This window comes from Schistocerca piceifrons, chromosome 6 (assembly GCF_021461385.2).
Source record: "Schistocerca piceifrons isolate TAMUIC-IGC-003096 chromosome 6, iqSchPice1.1, whole genome shotgun sequence".
Lineage (NCBI taxonomy): Eukaryota > Metazoa > Arthropoda > Insecta > Orthoptera > Acrididae > Schistocerca > Schistocerca piceifrons.
This window is the reverse complement of record NC_060143.1, coordinates 97,631,676-97,647,902: the sequence shown is the minus strand read 5'-3', so window position 1 is coordinate 97,647,902 and position 16,227 is coordinate 97,631,676.

The window sequence follows — 16,227 nt, the reverse complement described above, 5'->3', positions numbered from 1 at the left end:
CAAAGCAGACTTATTGCACATAAGCTTAAGCTATAACTTTTACAAAAATAAGATAATTTTTCTTCCTTCCTCGCCTCATTTTAATCTGTGGATACTGCTGTCAGAAAATGGTTCACTTATGCAACAACGGCTATCTTGCTCTGATCTGTATAAACTGAAACATCAGTAGATTTTTCCCCCTGTATCCATCGAGAGACATGTTTATGCTACAATGTTACGATAGTTTTAGTGAATGTAGCAGATGATGGAGGCATAATCCTCCTAAATGCCTAGTGGATTAATACTCTGTGTATCCGAATTAAGACGCAACAATCGTTGCAGGCCTAGTGCAAAACGTTCAAATTGATTCCTCCATCTGACAATCGACAATGTTAGATGACCCTAGTTGTTAGAAATTCTGTGGGGTACGCTACAGGAAAGACGGGTAATTTACTGTACAATTCGTACAGGAGTCAGGAGGAAACAATAAAACTGGAAAACAAAAAACTAAGTGCTCGGATAAAAAGGGTGCCGAGACAGCGATGTAATGGTTCGCCCCTACCGTTCAGTGTATACATCGAAGAAGCAGTGACGGAAAAAAAATAAAGGTTCAACAAGAGTAGCATTAAAATTCAAGATGAAAGGATATCAGTGATGAGATCTGAGATGTGGTGCTACAGATGGCTGCTGAAAATTAGATGGACTGATAACGTAAGGAAGGAGAAGGTTGTCCGCGGAATCGGCAAGGAAAGGAATATATAGGGGAACACTGACAAGAAGAAAGGACAGGATGAGAGGACATTTGTGAATACGTCAGGAAGTAACTTCCATGCTACGATAGGGACTGTAGAGGGTAAGAAATGTAGAAGACAGAGACTGGAATACATCCAGCAAATGACTGAGGACGTAGGCCACAATCGCTACTCCGAGACGAAGAGGTTGGCACAGAAGAAGAATAGGCCGCACCATAGCATACAAAAGAGAGATGAAAGAAATAAATACACTACTCGTCATTAAAATTGCTACACCACGAAGATGACGTGCTACAGTCGCGAAATTTAACCGACAGGAAGAAGATGCTGTGATATACAAATGATTAGCTTTTCAGACCATTCACACAAGGTTGGATCCGGTGCCGACACCTACAACGTGCTGACATGCGGAAAGTTTCCAACTGATATCTCATACACAAACAGCAATTGACCGGCGTTGCCTGGTGAAACGTTGTTGTGATGCCTCGTGTAAAAAGGAGAAATGCGTACCATCACGTTTCCGACTTTGATAAAGGTCGGATTGTAACCTATCGCGATTGCAGTTTATCGTATCGCGACATTGCAGCTCGCGTTGGTCGATATCCAATGACTGTTAGCAGAATATGGAATCGGTGGGTTCAGGAGGGTAATACGGAGCGCCGTGCTGCATCCCAACAGCCTCGTATCACTAGCAGTCGAGATGACAGACTTCTTATCCGCATGGCTGTAACGGATCCTACAGTCACGTCTCGATCCCTGAGTCAAGAGATGGAGACGTTTGCAAGACAACAACCAGCTGCACGAACAGCTCGGCGACGTTTGCAGCAGCATGGACTATCAGCTCGGAGACCATGGCTGCAGTTACCCTTGACGCTGCATCATAGACAGGAGCGCCTGCGATGGTGTAGTCGACGACGAACCTGGGTGCACGAGTGGCAAAACGCCATTTTTTCGGATGAATCCAGTTTCTGTTTACAGCATCATGATGGTTGCATCCGTGTTTGGCAACATCGCGGTGAATGCACATTGGAAGCGTGTATTCGTCATCGCCATACTGGCGTATCACCCGGCGTGATGGTGGTATGGGGTGCCATTGGTTACACGTCTCGAACACCTCTTGTTCGCATTGACGGCACTTTGAACAGTGAACGTTACATTTCAGATGTGTTACGACCCGTGGCTCTACCCTTCATTCGATCCTGCGAAACCCTACATTTCAGCAGGTTAATGCACGACCGCATGTTGCAGGTCCTGTACGGGCCTTTCTGGATGCAGAAAATGTCCGACTGCTGCCCTGGCCAGCACATTCTCCAGATCTCTCACCAACTGAAAACGTCTGATCAGTGGTGGCCGAGCAACTGGCTCTTCACAAGTCGCCAGTCACTACTCTTCATAGCCGGCCGGAGTGGCCATGCGGCTCTAGGCGCTACAGTCTGGAACCGAGCGACCGCTACGGTCGTAGGTTCGAATCCTGCCTCGGGCATGGATGTGTGTGATGTCCTTCGGTTAGTTAGGTTTAATTAGTTCTAAGTTCTAGGCGACTGATGACCTCAGAAGTTAAGTCGCATAGTGCTCAGAGCCATTTGAACCACTACTCTTGATGAACTGTGGTATCGTGTTGAAGCTGCATGGGCAGCTGTATCTGTACACGCCATCCAAGCTCTGTTTGACTCAATGCCCAGGCGTATCAAGGCCGTTATTACGGCCAGAGGTGGTTGTTCTGGGTACTGATTTCTCAGGATCTATCCACCCAAATTGCGTGAAAATGTAATCACATGTCAATTCTAGTGTAATAAATTTGTCCAATGAATACCCGATTATCATCTTCATTTCTTCTTCGTGTAGCAATTTTAATGGCCAGTAGCGTAAATAAAATATAAAATAAAACATTTGATATTACGCCGTCTATCTTCAGTGTTCCGAGACTAGTTTTATTCCTGGCGTATAAGCGACGTCAGCACAGTAACTGACAGCTTGATTTGACAACTGTAAACAACAGGTGTGTATCGACCAGTCAGTTGAGTTGTGGGCGGGCAGTGTTACCTAGTGTAGGTGGGGCCGTGTGGTGTCAGCGTTATGAGACAAATCGCTATAGAGCAACACCTCTAAATCAAGTTTTCAAGACGTTTCCAGGATCATTTGTGTGCAAAATCTGTCTCGCACAACTTGCCTGTCAAACAAACAAACAAAAAAAAAAAAAAAAAAAAAACGGTACATGGACGCCTGCCGTCACTAGACTGAAATCCAAAACGTGGACATTTCATTTCTTCCAATAATCTTCACGGGTGTCGTGACATTACTGTCAGTACGAGCCTACTACAAAACGACTAAGTGCAGAAATTCATATGACGTAAGCGACGTTAAAGAGAATGTAGCGGGCAAGTTGAACAACAAATATGGACTTTTCTGACAGTTTCGCACAGTTGTATGTTCGTTCTGCGCACTGTAGTCAATTACAGAGGAGACCACGTAGAACATCTGAAGCGTTAAAACAGCCATCTTAACATTTCTTAATTTTTTAGTAATCCGATCCCAAAACTATTGGACTGACAGGGTATATGCTGAGAACCTCAGTGAATGGACGATGGGTGCTCAGGGTAGCAGCGTTTCGGAGAAATTAAATTTTCTTATGAAATCGTACGTGAGAAGGAATTGTTATTTCCAACCACATTTACTGTAACAGCTGCAAGTACAAGGTATATTGTGCTATAGCGTTATATCACACATTATGTTGTTGTTATTAAATTACGTATTATCAAATTACGCAACCCCTGGGTGTTGTAGTGTACTTACGACGTGTGTATGCGTGTTTGCCTAATGTCATGTCTGAAACGGAAACATCACGCCTGTAAATGAATTAAACAGTCCTGTCATTGACGACATACACCTGGAGAAATACATTAGATGAGGTACCTAGTCGTGATCATGTTCTATCTGGCTTAATCAGGAGGTCGATAATGTTCTATTGAACATTATGCATGTAACTAATTACCGCAAAATTATTTTTTTAAACAACAGAAAATTCAAAAGCATAAAATCAACTCAGTATGTTAAACACTACTCTTAATATAGCTTTGTGATTGGGAGAACATCTATCACTATCCTCAAAATCGCGCTCGTTTTACTAGACGGACGCACTAGATTGATATTGAGTAGGCCCAAGAAAATTACTGTGATTGTTTCCCTACCTGCCGGGCCGTTGTGCGTACATTACCGGTTACGGTGCTGGGAGAAACGATCCCTGCTTCTCTTGCAAGTTGCTATCACTCTCCATGCCTGGCTTTAAGCATCTTTTTTCAGCAGTAGGAGTACGTCTCGCACCGGCCTTGTCACGGGGAGGCCAACATTAGAGCTGTAAAACTGATGCTTCTACTCTCTTTTAGAGCAGTAAAGACACCCCACCGCCGGTCAAACGCGACAGGGTGCCTTTTCTAACCTCCTTCCGCCGATTGCCACTTTCACAGGAACGCGCAACGGTCACTGCGTCTGGCCTCTTTACTACGGAATTACTGTGTTTGTAATTGTTAAGTTTACATATAACTGTGAACGTAATTAGTTTTTGCACAACGTTTACGAATGTCTTTTTTCTTTCATTACTGTCACGGAGAAGTTTAAAGCAATAATGTTAACGAAAGAGCCGACTAAGCTGTTGGCGGAAGATAGCGAGAAGATATTGAAAATGTCGCGCGGTACCCTTGTGCTGTAGTCTTAGGCGTCTTTTGTAGGTCAGTTTCATGTCGTTACCTGGCTTGATGGATCGCCAAGTGTCACGTGTCATATTGTTCGTGTCGACTTCTCCGGTTCCTCTGCGGTACGTAGTAAACGGTTATCTTTTGCACCCTGAGTACAGACGAAAGGAAGAAACGGACTATTATGTGATGAGTAACGAAATAGGAGCTGCTAGAAAACGTGACCACTAATTAAGAGAGCACGACGTCTTGCATAGTGCAAAGCAAAGCCCCTGGCGGAGAGAAGCGCCGAGATTCTGGGTTAGCACACACACACACACACACACACACACACACACACACACCAGGTTTCCCAGGCAGATGCGACACACTAGACGGGCGACAGGTGTTCGTACGTTACGTTGTTTGTCCGCGGGCTGGCGTCGGCGCAGGCCAGTCTGCTATCGCTGCTGTTGGGGTTGCCGTTGTTTGTTGTTCCGCGCCTCGTTTTAAGCGCGTCCACCTCGCGCTGACGGCGGAATCGATAAGACGACGACAAAGGACGGCCACGGCCCGACAGGTGCTAACGATGTGCCATTATAGTCCGGCAGCGCCCCTACATGTCTCACTAGGGCCGGCGCCGCGCCTCAGAATGAACCTTCCGACAGCGCGACAGTGCTTGACAAAACTGTGAGACGGCCGGCCGGCCGTGGTAATGCATTTGACGTTTTTCCCCGTAACATTTCCATCGTCTAACCCTTATGCACCGTACGAAGGGAAACCTTCAGTCTTTCCAAGCCGCGCAACCAGTTTTACCGCACCTCCCACGTGCAACTAAACTTACAGAATCCAAAAAGTTCATCATTTGCACTGAGAAGTTGGCCGCTCGACTCTGTAGCAAGCCGGTTCGAATCCTGGTGGAAGATCAAATGTGCAGTGCTAGAACTTGGCTGTCAGGGGGAGCAGAGATGGTGGCGTAAAGCTCCTAATAACCAATTTTGGCAGAAATGCCATGGATTAAATATTGAACCTCTCCGCAGTGTCTCATGAAGTGAGGCCATGTGACGCTTGGGAACGTTAAGTTCGGCGTCTCCCTAGGTGCTTTGCAAGAAGATGTCCTGGCAGCAGGTTTCACCCTCTCCCTTCTCTCTTCATCTTCATGCATCACAAACGCTACACTATACACGCTTCCATTACACTATACTACACTCTGCAGATACACATGCTACACATGTATTACAGATCCGGTAGGAAAGAGGCCAACGTCTGCAGAGGAAAAACGCGCCTTCGAACAGGTGGTTGAAGCCACCCTGTAGGATATCCCATCTAGCAATGCCACACGACATTTAAATTCACATTTTACTACTCTACTGAACACTATTGCTAAGTCTCAAGCGTGTGTTCATTTCTGTTCACATAATGGTTGTTGATACACTTTATTCATAAGTACGCTGCTGGCTGTGGCGCCTATGTGAAAGCGTGTGCTGCATAGTAGCTGCATGGTTATTTCTTACCCACACTCTGTTTAGAATGTAATTTAACATGAAAATGCGACGTATAATTATGGTAAATATGTTATGCTTCTAAACTACACTTTATTTGTAAATTTATTTTACTTAAATACGACAAAAGCAAGTACGAGGGCTGTTCGGAAAGTAGGGTCCCATTGGGCGTGAAATAGAAACCACAGTGAAAATCCGATGAAGCTTTGAACCAATTTGCTGGGCACTGTCTCTAATACTCCCGCGTCACGTCCGTCCGTTCACTTCTTAACGCACAATGAGCACGTAAAGACGCCTAGAAAATAGTTTCTGCCGCCAAGTATGAGGCTCTGAAGAGAGTTTTCGGCCGGCCGGAGTGGCCGAGCGGTTACAGGCACTTCAGTCTGAAACCGCGTGTCCGCTACGTTTGCAGGTTCGAATCCTGCCTCGGGCAGGTTAGTTAGGTTTAAGTAGATCTAAGTTCTAGGGGACTGATGACCTCAGATGTCAAGTCCCATAGTGGTCAGAGCCACTTGAACCATTTTTGAGAGATTTCGCCTGTTGCCATGCAGCCCACATAACACAACTGTCATGCGTTTCCTTCTTCGTCACAATTCTCGTCCAAACTCTGCAGGGGCAATGAAGAAGCTCCTGCAACGTTTTGGATGGGAAGTGTCTGATCAGCCACAATATAGCCCGTAATTGCCTTCTCCTGATTTTCATCTCTATTCAGACGAACCGCCGGCTATGAACACAACGTTTTGGCACAGACAACGAGCTTTATACCATCGTAGAGAATAGGCGGAAAGCACAGGCGGCTGCCTTCTATGGAGAGGGTGTTGGAAACCTGATACAATGATAAGACAAATATCTAAGTCGGAGCGGCGACTATTTAGAGAGGTAGCTGGAAGGAGTGGCTAACTGCTGAAAATAAAATATTGTTGATTTTCACGGTGGTTTCCATTTCGCGACTGATCGGAACTTACTTTCCGAACAGCCCTCTTGTTTAACACAATAAGATTAAAATAAAAATGACAAAAAATTAAAAGTAGGATTTGTGTCAGTCTTAGACATTGAATACGAGATAAGACTACTTAACAAGAGTTTTCCGAGCTTTCCTCTAACTAAAATAATCAATTATGTCGGAAACGTCTAGAGTCTTGGCCAGTTCATTCTCAAGTTTTAACATTGTTATCTGGTTAAGACGATATTGGCAAGTTTTCAAAAAGTTTTCTAGTTTACTGAAAGACCTTTCAACTGTAGACACTGTTATTGGAATCGTACAAAAAAATCTGATTGCAGCACAGAGGTTCAAAAAAATTTCTTGAACATTTTTCTCATATATGAAGTTGAGAAGATTCATCGAGTCCTTTTCTGATTGTAAGACGGTAATAAAACGCTCTTTACGTGTAGAATTTGTTCATCTACGCTTTCTGGATGTGCCAAGTCTGAAAGGTACTTGGAGCAAGATTGATGGTTTTAACTTTCAGTTCATCATTTTCTAAGATCCATGAAAGCCAAAACTGGTGAAAACATATCACAATTTTGTTCACAGCTCGCAGATCTTCTTGTCAAATCTGTCATGACAAAACCCAAAAAAGGAAGGACAACAGAAGATCTGAATTCATTTGGGGCTTCCAGCTGAAGGCGTTCTGGGGCCTTTTCACGTGCATTTTGTTTCCTTTTGATAACAAACTTTGGTCAAATGCCATCTGCCTCGGCGACTACTTCTGCATCATTCAAAATGGTTTCCCATGAATCTCGTAGTATCTACATCTCATCAAGTAAGTCTTCAATTAGATACGTTTCTACGTTGAGGGAAATTCTATTGTTCTGTGTAATAATGTTTTTGTGATGAGCAGAGGCCAAGATCTTGTGCCAAAATGATAACATCAAGAGGTCTTTGAAAGACCCAAATTACCTGACTCACAAAGCAGTATTTCTTGCTCATGGGGTTAAAGTTGTAGCGTAACACCAGGAACAAGTCTAAAACTTTGCGGATCTAAGGTTAGTGCTTCAAAATCTGGCGCACAGCTTGTAGGCTTTCATTCAAACGCGTTTCAGAAAAGCTTTGCTGTTTTAACACTTCTCAACGACAACGGCTGCTAGAAAGCATTGAAGTCTGCAGCAATTTGTGCACTTCTGTCATATTGAACGATTCTCTTCACTCGTCGTTGGTCCCGTTCTTGCAGGATCTTTTTCGGCCGCAGCGATGTCGGAGATTTGACGTCTTACCGGATTCCTGATATTCACGGTACACTCGTGAAATGGTGGTACGGGAAAATGCCCACTTCATCGCTATCTAAGAGGTGCTGTGTCCCATCGCTCGTGCGCCGACTGTAACACCACGTTAGACTCACTTAAATCTTGATAAGCTGTCATTGCAGCAGCAGTAACCGATCTAACAATTGCGCCAGACACTTGTTATTTGATATAGGCGTTGCCGAACGCAGCGTCGTATTCTGCCAGTTTACCTATCTCTGTATTTGAATAAGCATGCCTAAGCAGTTTCTTTGGCGCTTCAGTGTATATCCGTCGGGCAACGCATCCAGTAAATTGAGACAAAGTCTTGCAATGCTTGCGAAGCGGACTGAATCACACACGTGCCAAATGGTGCGGTAGAGGTAATTCCGTCCTTTATCGCCTTTTTTGACGTGCGCATGACATGCAAGACGGTATGGGGGTGAAACTATAGCACGCAGGAGTCCTTTCTCGTTTCAGCTGGTGTCAGCTTTTCTGATTACACTCTGGCGCGCTAAGACGTGACTTGGTATGCACGCCTCCAGTTGGTGAGCTGAAAATACCGGGGATTCTACCAGTAAGTTAGCTGCTGTGGGAGAGTTCAATTTTGATTCCGTTCCGTCCTATTGTGAGATATTTGTAATGTCTAGCCTGAACTGTGAATTCTTTGTGTGCACAAGCTTTCCAATTGCCATCGGATGCAGCCTACAACGTTTCCTGCGCGTCCTTCCACACATATACAGCAAAGGTCAATCTAACGATTATTTTTATTCATTGCATAAGCTGACCGACCAGAGGGAACAACGTTGTTTGTATCATGCGCTGGTGCAACGCTAGAAGAGCTTGGCAAGTGCAGATTCAGGTTCAAATGGCTCTGAGCACTATGGGACTTAACATCCGAGGTCATCAGTCCCCTGGAACTTAGAATTACTTAAACCTAACTAACCTAAGGACATCACACACATCCATGCCCGAAGCAGAATTGGAACCTGCAACCGTAGTAATGAAGAACGGACCTAAGCAGGGAGATGCACTGTCTCCGCTACTTTTCAATTTAGTGCTAGAATATATTGTACGAATGGCAGCAGATAATTCAGAGGGTGTGGAGTTAAATGGAAATATTAAGATATTAGGGTATGCAGATGATCTAAACATCATTAGCGATAGGAAAGAATCTGTAACAGCAAATGCGAATGCGTTAATCAAGGCTAGTGAAGACGTAGGTCTAGGGATAAGTGAAGACAAAACTTAATACCCGGTTACTACTTGAATGCCAACAGCAGTAGATCAGGAAATGTTAAGAGTTGGAGACATGCAGTTTGAAAAAGTGAACACATTTAAGTATCTAGGCGTGGACATCACTTCGAGAAATGAAATTGAATCCGAACTGAAGAAGAGATTACGGGCGGGAAATGCGTGCTACTTCTCACTGAGTAAATTACTTTAATCATGGATATTCTCTAGGAATATACAAAACTATTATTCTACCAGTTATGCTGTATGGGTGTGAGACTTGGTCTCTCACTGTGCAAAATGAAAAGCCATTTCGAGTATTTGAAAACAAAATTTTGAGGAAAATTTTCGGAGCAAAAAGGGATGACATTAGCGGAGAGTGGCGAAAACTGCATCACGAAGAGGTTCACGAACTCTAGTCAAGCCCTGACATAATCAGTATTATTAAAGCACGTAGGCTGCGATGGGCGGGTCAAGTAGCTCGAGTGAATGAGGGCAGGGCAGCGCGCAGAGTACTCGTAGGGCACTTAGAGGGAAAACGCCCTGTGGGGAGACCGGGGCGTAGATGGGAGGACAATGTGAAGGTTTATTTGAGGAGCCTAGGCATTGAAGGTGAATGAAATAGCCCAAGACAGGGACAGATGGCGAAAATACGTTGCTGTGGTAATGGACTCTCGAGTCCGGTATGACCAGTGAGTAAGTAAGTAACCGTAGCGGTAGCGCCGTTCCAGGCTGAAGCGCCTAGAACCGCTCGGCCACAACAGCCGGCGCAGATTCAGGGATGGGTCTACAGCTCGGTGTGTGTGTGGGGGGGGGGGGGGGAGGGAGGGAGGGCCTCTCTGACAGCAAAGATTTATCTACGCACTGCTGCGGTAAACTGTCGTACTGCTCCACGACAAGTGCCGATCGTTTGTCGCCTTCTGTTCTTCCTCATCCACCAATGTCCGCTTCTGTACGGCACCCGAAACACCGGAACCGGATGAGGTGATGGTGTCGTAGCTGGGATAATCACTGACAAGGGAAACTCCCTATCGTAGCCCCCTCAGATTTAGTGGTAAGAGGGCCCAGTGGGCAACCCGTCAATAACTGTACACAGATCAAGCCTAGAAACAGGAAGAAGCTGTACTGAACTGTGAAAAAAAGAAAAATAGAAACAGTGAACGCTCAAAGGAAGAGAAGTGCAGTACAGAGCAGCTAGGAGGAGTAATGAGGTCGTCGTTTAGTGGTCATGGTGTTGGACTACCAAGCGGTCCAGATGTGTTGAAGCCTCGCTCATGCCAATATTGTCTTGTTTTGCACCGTCCGCTGTATTCAGATTTGTGTCTGTGTCGTGATGTTGCGTCCTATGCAACAGCGAAGCATAAGGGAAGGATCTATAATGACAGCTGATTTAGCACAGCTACTCTGTTAGCAACCGAAAGGAAGTGGCTTTCGAATGGGAACTGCAAACGTTTCAGGACAAGGCGACAAGTCAACCGAATCCTCCACTGGAAAAACGTCTGGTGTGCCATACACGCCATTAGTGACAGTATGTGCGTCATATGATTCGAATCTCTTACCGACGCACGCCTGGCAAGTGAGGGAGATATGCCTTCTTTCCCGATTTAGGCGTTCGTGTGAATGTGAATGTTATCGCTCCCGAGGAAATTATGAAAACTTAGTAGTTTGTCACATAAGCTGCAATAAATGAACGCTACAGTTTCACAATGAGAAAGTTTCTCTGTGCTATATCAAAACATATTTTTTTAACCTTTTTGCAATTTCGTTCCGTTTTCGAAGCCTTAACTCTTGAATTCGTTTGTTGTAACATAGTTCTTCCCGCGACCGGTTTCCCGGGTTCGATTCCCGGCGGGGTCAGGGATTTTCTCTGCCTCGTGATGACTGGGTGTTGTGTGATGCCCTTAGGTTAGTTAGGTTTAAGTAGTTCTAAGTTCTAGGGGACTGATGACCATAGATGTTAAGTCCCATAGTGCTCAGAGACATTTGTAGCATAGTTCAAACTCATTTATTTGTTGTTTTCGTTTCTGTGAGACGTCTGTGAGGTATCTCGCCTGCCCTCACTATTCATCACATTTATTTGCGTCGGTAACGTATTCTTATCACATGACTTACATTCTATGACCAATCTATAGTACGACAACTGCCAATACTACAGAAAGAGAACAGACATTTCAATGACTGTACCCACAGTTCATAATGTTGCGAAAAAATAAATAAATGACACGAGGAAGTTTTGAACACGGTCGCCCGCTTGGCGGTCCAACACCATGACCACTCTCCCCATAATACTGTTGCTGCTTTAAGGTCGCTCTTTATTGCACTTTTTGTTCTTGGACCGTAGTGGTCGCGCGGTTCCAGACTGTAGCGCCTAGAACCGCTCGGCCACAGCTGCCGGCTCTACTTTGCTTTCCTTTCACAGTGCAGTACACCTTCTTCCTGTTTTCATGCTTGATCTGTGTTCAGTTTTTCACGGGCTGTCCGCTGGGTCATGTTCAAAAATGTTCAAATGTGTGTGAAATCTTATGGGACTTAACTGCTAAGGTCATCAGTCCCTAAGCTTACACACTACTTAACCTAAATTATCCTAAAGGACAAACACACACACACACCCATGCCCAAGGGAGGACACGAATCTCCGCCGGGATCAGCCGCACAGTCCATGACTGCAGCTCCCCAGACCGCTCGGCTAATCCAGCGCGGCCCGCAGGGGCCATCTTACCACTAAATCTGAGGGGCTGCGACGGGGAGTTTCGCTTGTTAAGACCATCTGTACAATTTTGATACGAAAGCCTGTATACTCTGAAATTAATATTTCATTCGGAAAAAACCATAGTGGCCAGAGTAGTGCGGAAGGTATGATATTGTAACAGCTTTTTGTGGCATCAGCTAGAGACGGAGTTGCGAAGGATGACGGAGTCGCTGCGTTTTCTGGTGGAATTACAGGGTATTGAGTTAAGGGTTACTGAGTAAATCATGCTTGGCAAATAACATGACTTAAAGCATACCTTTCGTTGGCAAGAGATGACTAATTATGACACCGTCAGCGCAATAATAGTGTGGTGTTCCAAAGTAAGTCTAATTTAGCCGACGTTTTAATTAGAAGACAGGTGAAAACAATGATGAACAATATAAACATCGAGCACACGCACACTCGCACGAGTGTTTGTCATTGTCCCTGAACTATTAAATTAATATATTTAAACCTATGAGTACCATAAGTGTAAATATACGAGGCTCATGTGAAGCACATCATTCGTCAATAAATCATTTCAGTAAATCATGTGATACATCCCTCATTAAAAATGGTCCACGGATCACAGAGATAGCTGGTACATGACAGCGTACGGTTACATGAAATATTGCGTTACTGCGAGAAATTCTATCCACTACAAAGGAGAAGTGAGGATAGGAACTAACAAAGAGTCGATGTCTACATCATTAGAGACGAAACTGAATGTGGCATTACTATTTTGATGAGTCTGAAAACCCCAAAATAATGTTTTTTTCTCTAGCCGGGTGCAGTGATAGTCTAGACAGTTACAGTCAGTGCTCGCTACATATCACGTTTCAGTTACGCTTTTTATGAGCTGCTTTTCTCTTTGGCTGCTTTGTGGCTTTTATCTAGTTGATAGTGAAAGGGTCCTAATGGGTGTATTGTTTGTGAGTGTGTGTGTGTGTGTGTGTGTGTGTGTGTGTGTGTGTGTGTGTGTGTGTGTGTGTGTGTCAGTTACGAACTGTACAGTACGTTTCATACAGTTCTCCAGGTATGTTTGTGAAGTATCTTTTTTCATTACAGCATAACTACAACACGCCGAATAATCAACGGTATGGCTTACATATTCATATATAAGCGCGCCCCACGGATTATCGCTGGCTTGGTTGCGGAGTATCTTTGCTAGCGGCTGCATTTTGCAGAGTCCAGCACGGGCACGGAACTGCTACACTGTGTGATCAAAAGTATCGGGACTCCTGGCTAAAAGTTCGTGGCACCCTCCATCGGTAATTCTGGAATTCAATATGGTGTTGACCCACCCTTAAGTTTGATGACAGCTTCCGCTCTCGTAGGCGGTGGAAGGTTTCTTGGGGAATGGCAGCCCATTCTTCACAGAGTGCTGCACTAAGGAGAGGTATCGATGTCGGTCGGTGAGGCCTGGCACGAAGTCGGAGTTCCAAAACATCCCAAAGGTGCTCTGTAGGCTTCAGTTCAGGACTCTGTGCAGGCCAGTCCATTACAGGGATGTTATTGTCGTGTAGCCACTCCGCCACATCCCGTGCATTATTAACATATGCTCGATCGTGTTGAAAGATGCAATCGCCATCCCCAAATTGCTCTTCAACAGTGGAAACCAAGAACGTGCTTTAAACATCAATGTTGGCCTGTGCTGTGGTAGTGCCGCGCAAAACAACAAGGGGTGGAAGGCCTTTCCATGAAAAACACGACCACACCATAACACCATCGCCTCCGAATTTTACTGTTGGCACTACACATGCTGGCAGATGACGTTTACCGAGCATTCGCCATACCCACACCCTGTCATCGGATTGGCACATTGTGTACCGTGGTTCGTCACTCCACACAACGTTTTTGTACTGTTCAATCTTCCAATGTTTATGCTGCTTACACCAAGCCTAACTGTCATAGTACCTGCTGTGGATCCTTATGCAGCTTGGAATTCCTGTGGAAATGTCGCGTACAGACGTGTGACACGAGTGACATCCCTTCACCTGACCACGTTCGACGTCCGTGAGATCCTCGGAGCGCCCCAGTCTGCTCTCTCACGATGTCTGATGACTACTGAGGTCACTGATATGAAGTACCTGGCAGTAGGTGGTATCACAATGCACCTAATATGAAAAACTATGTTTTGGGAGTTCAAATGGCTCTGAGCACTATGGGACTTAACATCTGAGGTCATCAGTCCCCTAGACTTAGAACTACTTAAACCTAACTAACCTAAGGACATCACACACATCCATGCCCGAGTCAGGATTCGAACCAGCGACCGTAGCAGCAGCGCGGTTCCGGACTAAAGATGTTTTGGGGGTGTCCGGAAACTTTTGATCACATAGTTTATGTTGTGTTGTGGGTAGCTATATGGGAAACGCATTATTATGGAAGTTCAAGTGTGGCTCCAAGAGCTGTTATTGTGAAATAATGAGATATGGGAGTGGATACAATGAAAAGTGTGTAAAGAAGTAATTAGAAATGAGCAGTGCCGCCGATAACATATTTGAGTACCCGCCCGTTTGCGTCCCGTACCATACAACACCAATCATCCGCGCCGTGTCGGGTCTCCCAGAATGAACAAACGTGAATCAGTAAAAAAAGTTACCACAAAGGAGAGCAATCAAGTGCCAGTGTCTTTTAGCGAGCGTTTCCGCATTATGAACAATCAGCCGCGTCGCGACGGTTTTACGCATGCTCGTACTGAGTGAGAACTCTGAACTAGTAATTAAGCGTTATGAGCAGTATTATATTATTACAAGTGTCAAGAAGGACTGATACCAGATATCTGTCTGTACGTGACGAGCGTAAGAACTTTCATTCGATCATTAGGCTTCCGCATCATCAACAATCACCCGCGTCTTGTCGGTTACGCGTACGCTCGCCCAAGTGATACAGGGTGTTCAGAAAGTCTCTCCGCAGTGCCGTTTGATTGTTAGCCTGCCTGTGTTTTTCAACGTAACAATAAACGCACATCGATACTGCAGTGATATTCTGTACCTATTCATAGGAGAACTTGTGTTAAGTGAAATACTGAACGGTTATTTTCAACAAGATGGTGCAACCGCGCATACAGCTCGCGTTTCAATGTCACTGCTTGCTGATGTTTTTGGTGATCGCATAATTTCACAAGGACTTTGGCCTCCACGATCGTCTCACCTAACACCACCAGACTTTTTCTTCTGAGTTACAGCGAAAGAAACTGTCTATAAAAACCGTCCAGAATCCATCGATTAATTGAAAACTGCAATATACGCTTTCACTGCTTCTGTTACAGAAGAAATGTTGCAGCTTGCGTTTGGAAACATGATTAGACGAATTGAATTGTGTATTCAACAACAAGGGGGACACTATCAACATTTAATGTGAAAATTTGTAAGCAAAAATGAACATTCAATAAATTAATAAGTTCTATTTCACTGAGTTTCATTTCGGTATATTCACTGCGGCATACGGCACGCGCGGCTAACAATCATACGGCACTGCGGAGAGTCTTTTTGAACACCTTGTAATTGTGGACAGACAATCATCATCACTGCCTGTGTATATATCGCCGAAGTTTCGGCCAGAGTAAGATTGTGAAATACGTGCGACGGCGTATAGTACAATAGTGACAGGCGCTAACATCGTCAGGAATACTGTACAGTGATAAGGGAATGATAATTATAACCACTCATCAAATCAGCAAGAATGTTAATTGGCATCAACACTTACGGCTTATAGTGTAATCAGTGCGAACTGCAGTTTTCTTATCGTCTCAGAATATAATTATTAATACCAAGCGTAGGACAGTGTTGTGTTTAGTGTTGAGTGGTCCCCTAAACCCACTTGCATGTTTATACACATAATTTCAGGCAAGCCAGCAGCAGTGTGGAACAGAAATAATACGACCGCCGCGGGAGTATCAGGTACGTGGTGTGGACAGGGCGCACGGCAAAGATAGAAGCAGTTTAAGGGACCGCCACCATTTGTACCCTCGCTCGTGTTACACTTCCACCATACATTTAACCACAGTTTACAGCAACGACTACAGAGACTGAATGCTGAAGACTGGATGGGTTCATCAGATAGGATGTTATAGGAGAGAACAATGGAGCTACTGACCGAGTCTAATATCAGCAAATTCTAACTAAACAATATTTTTAAGT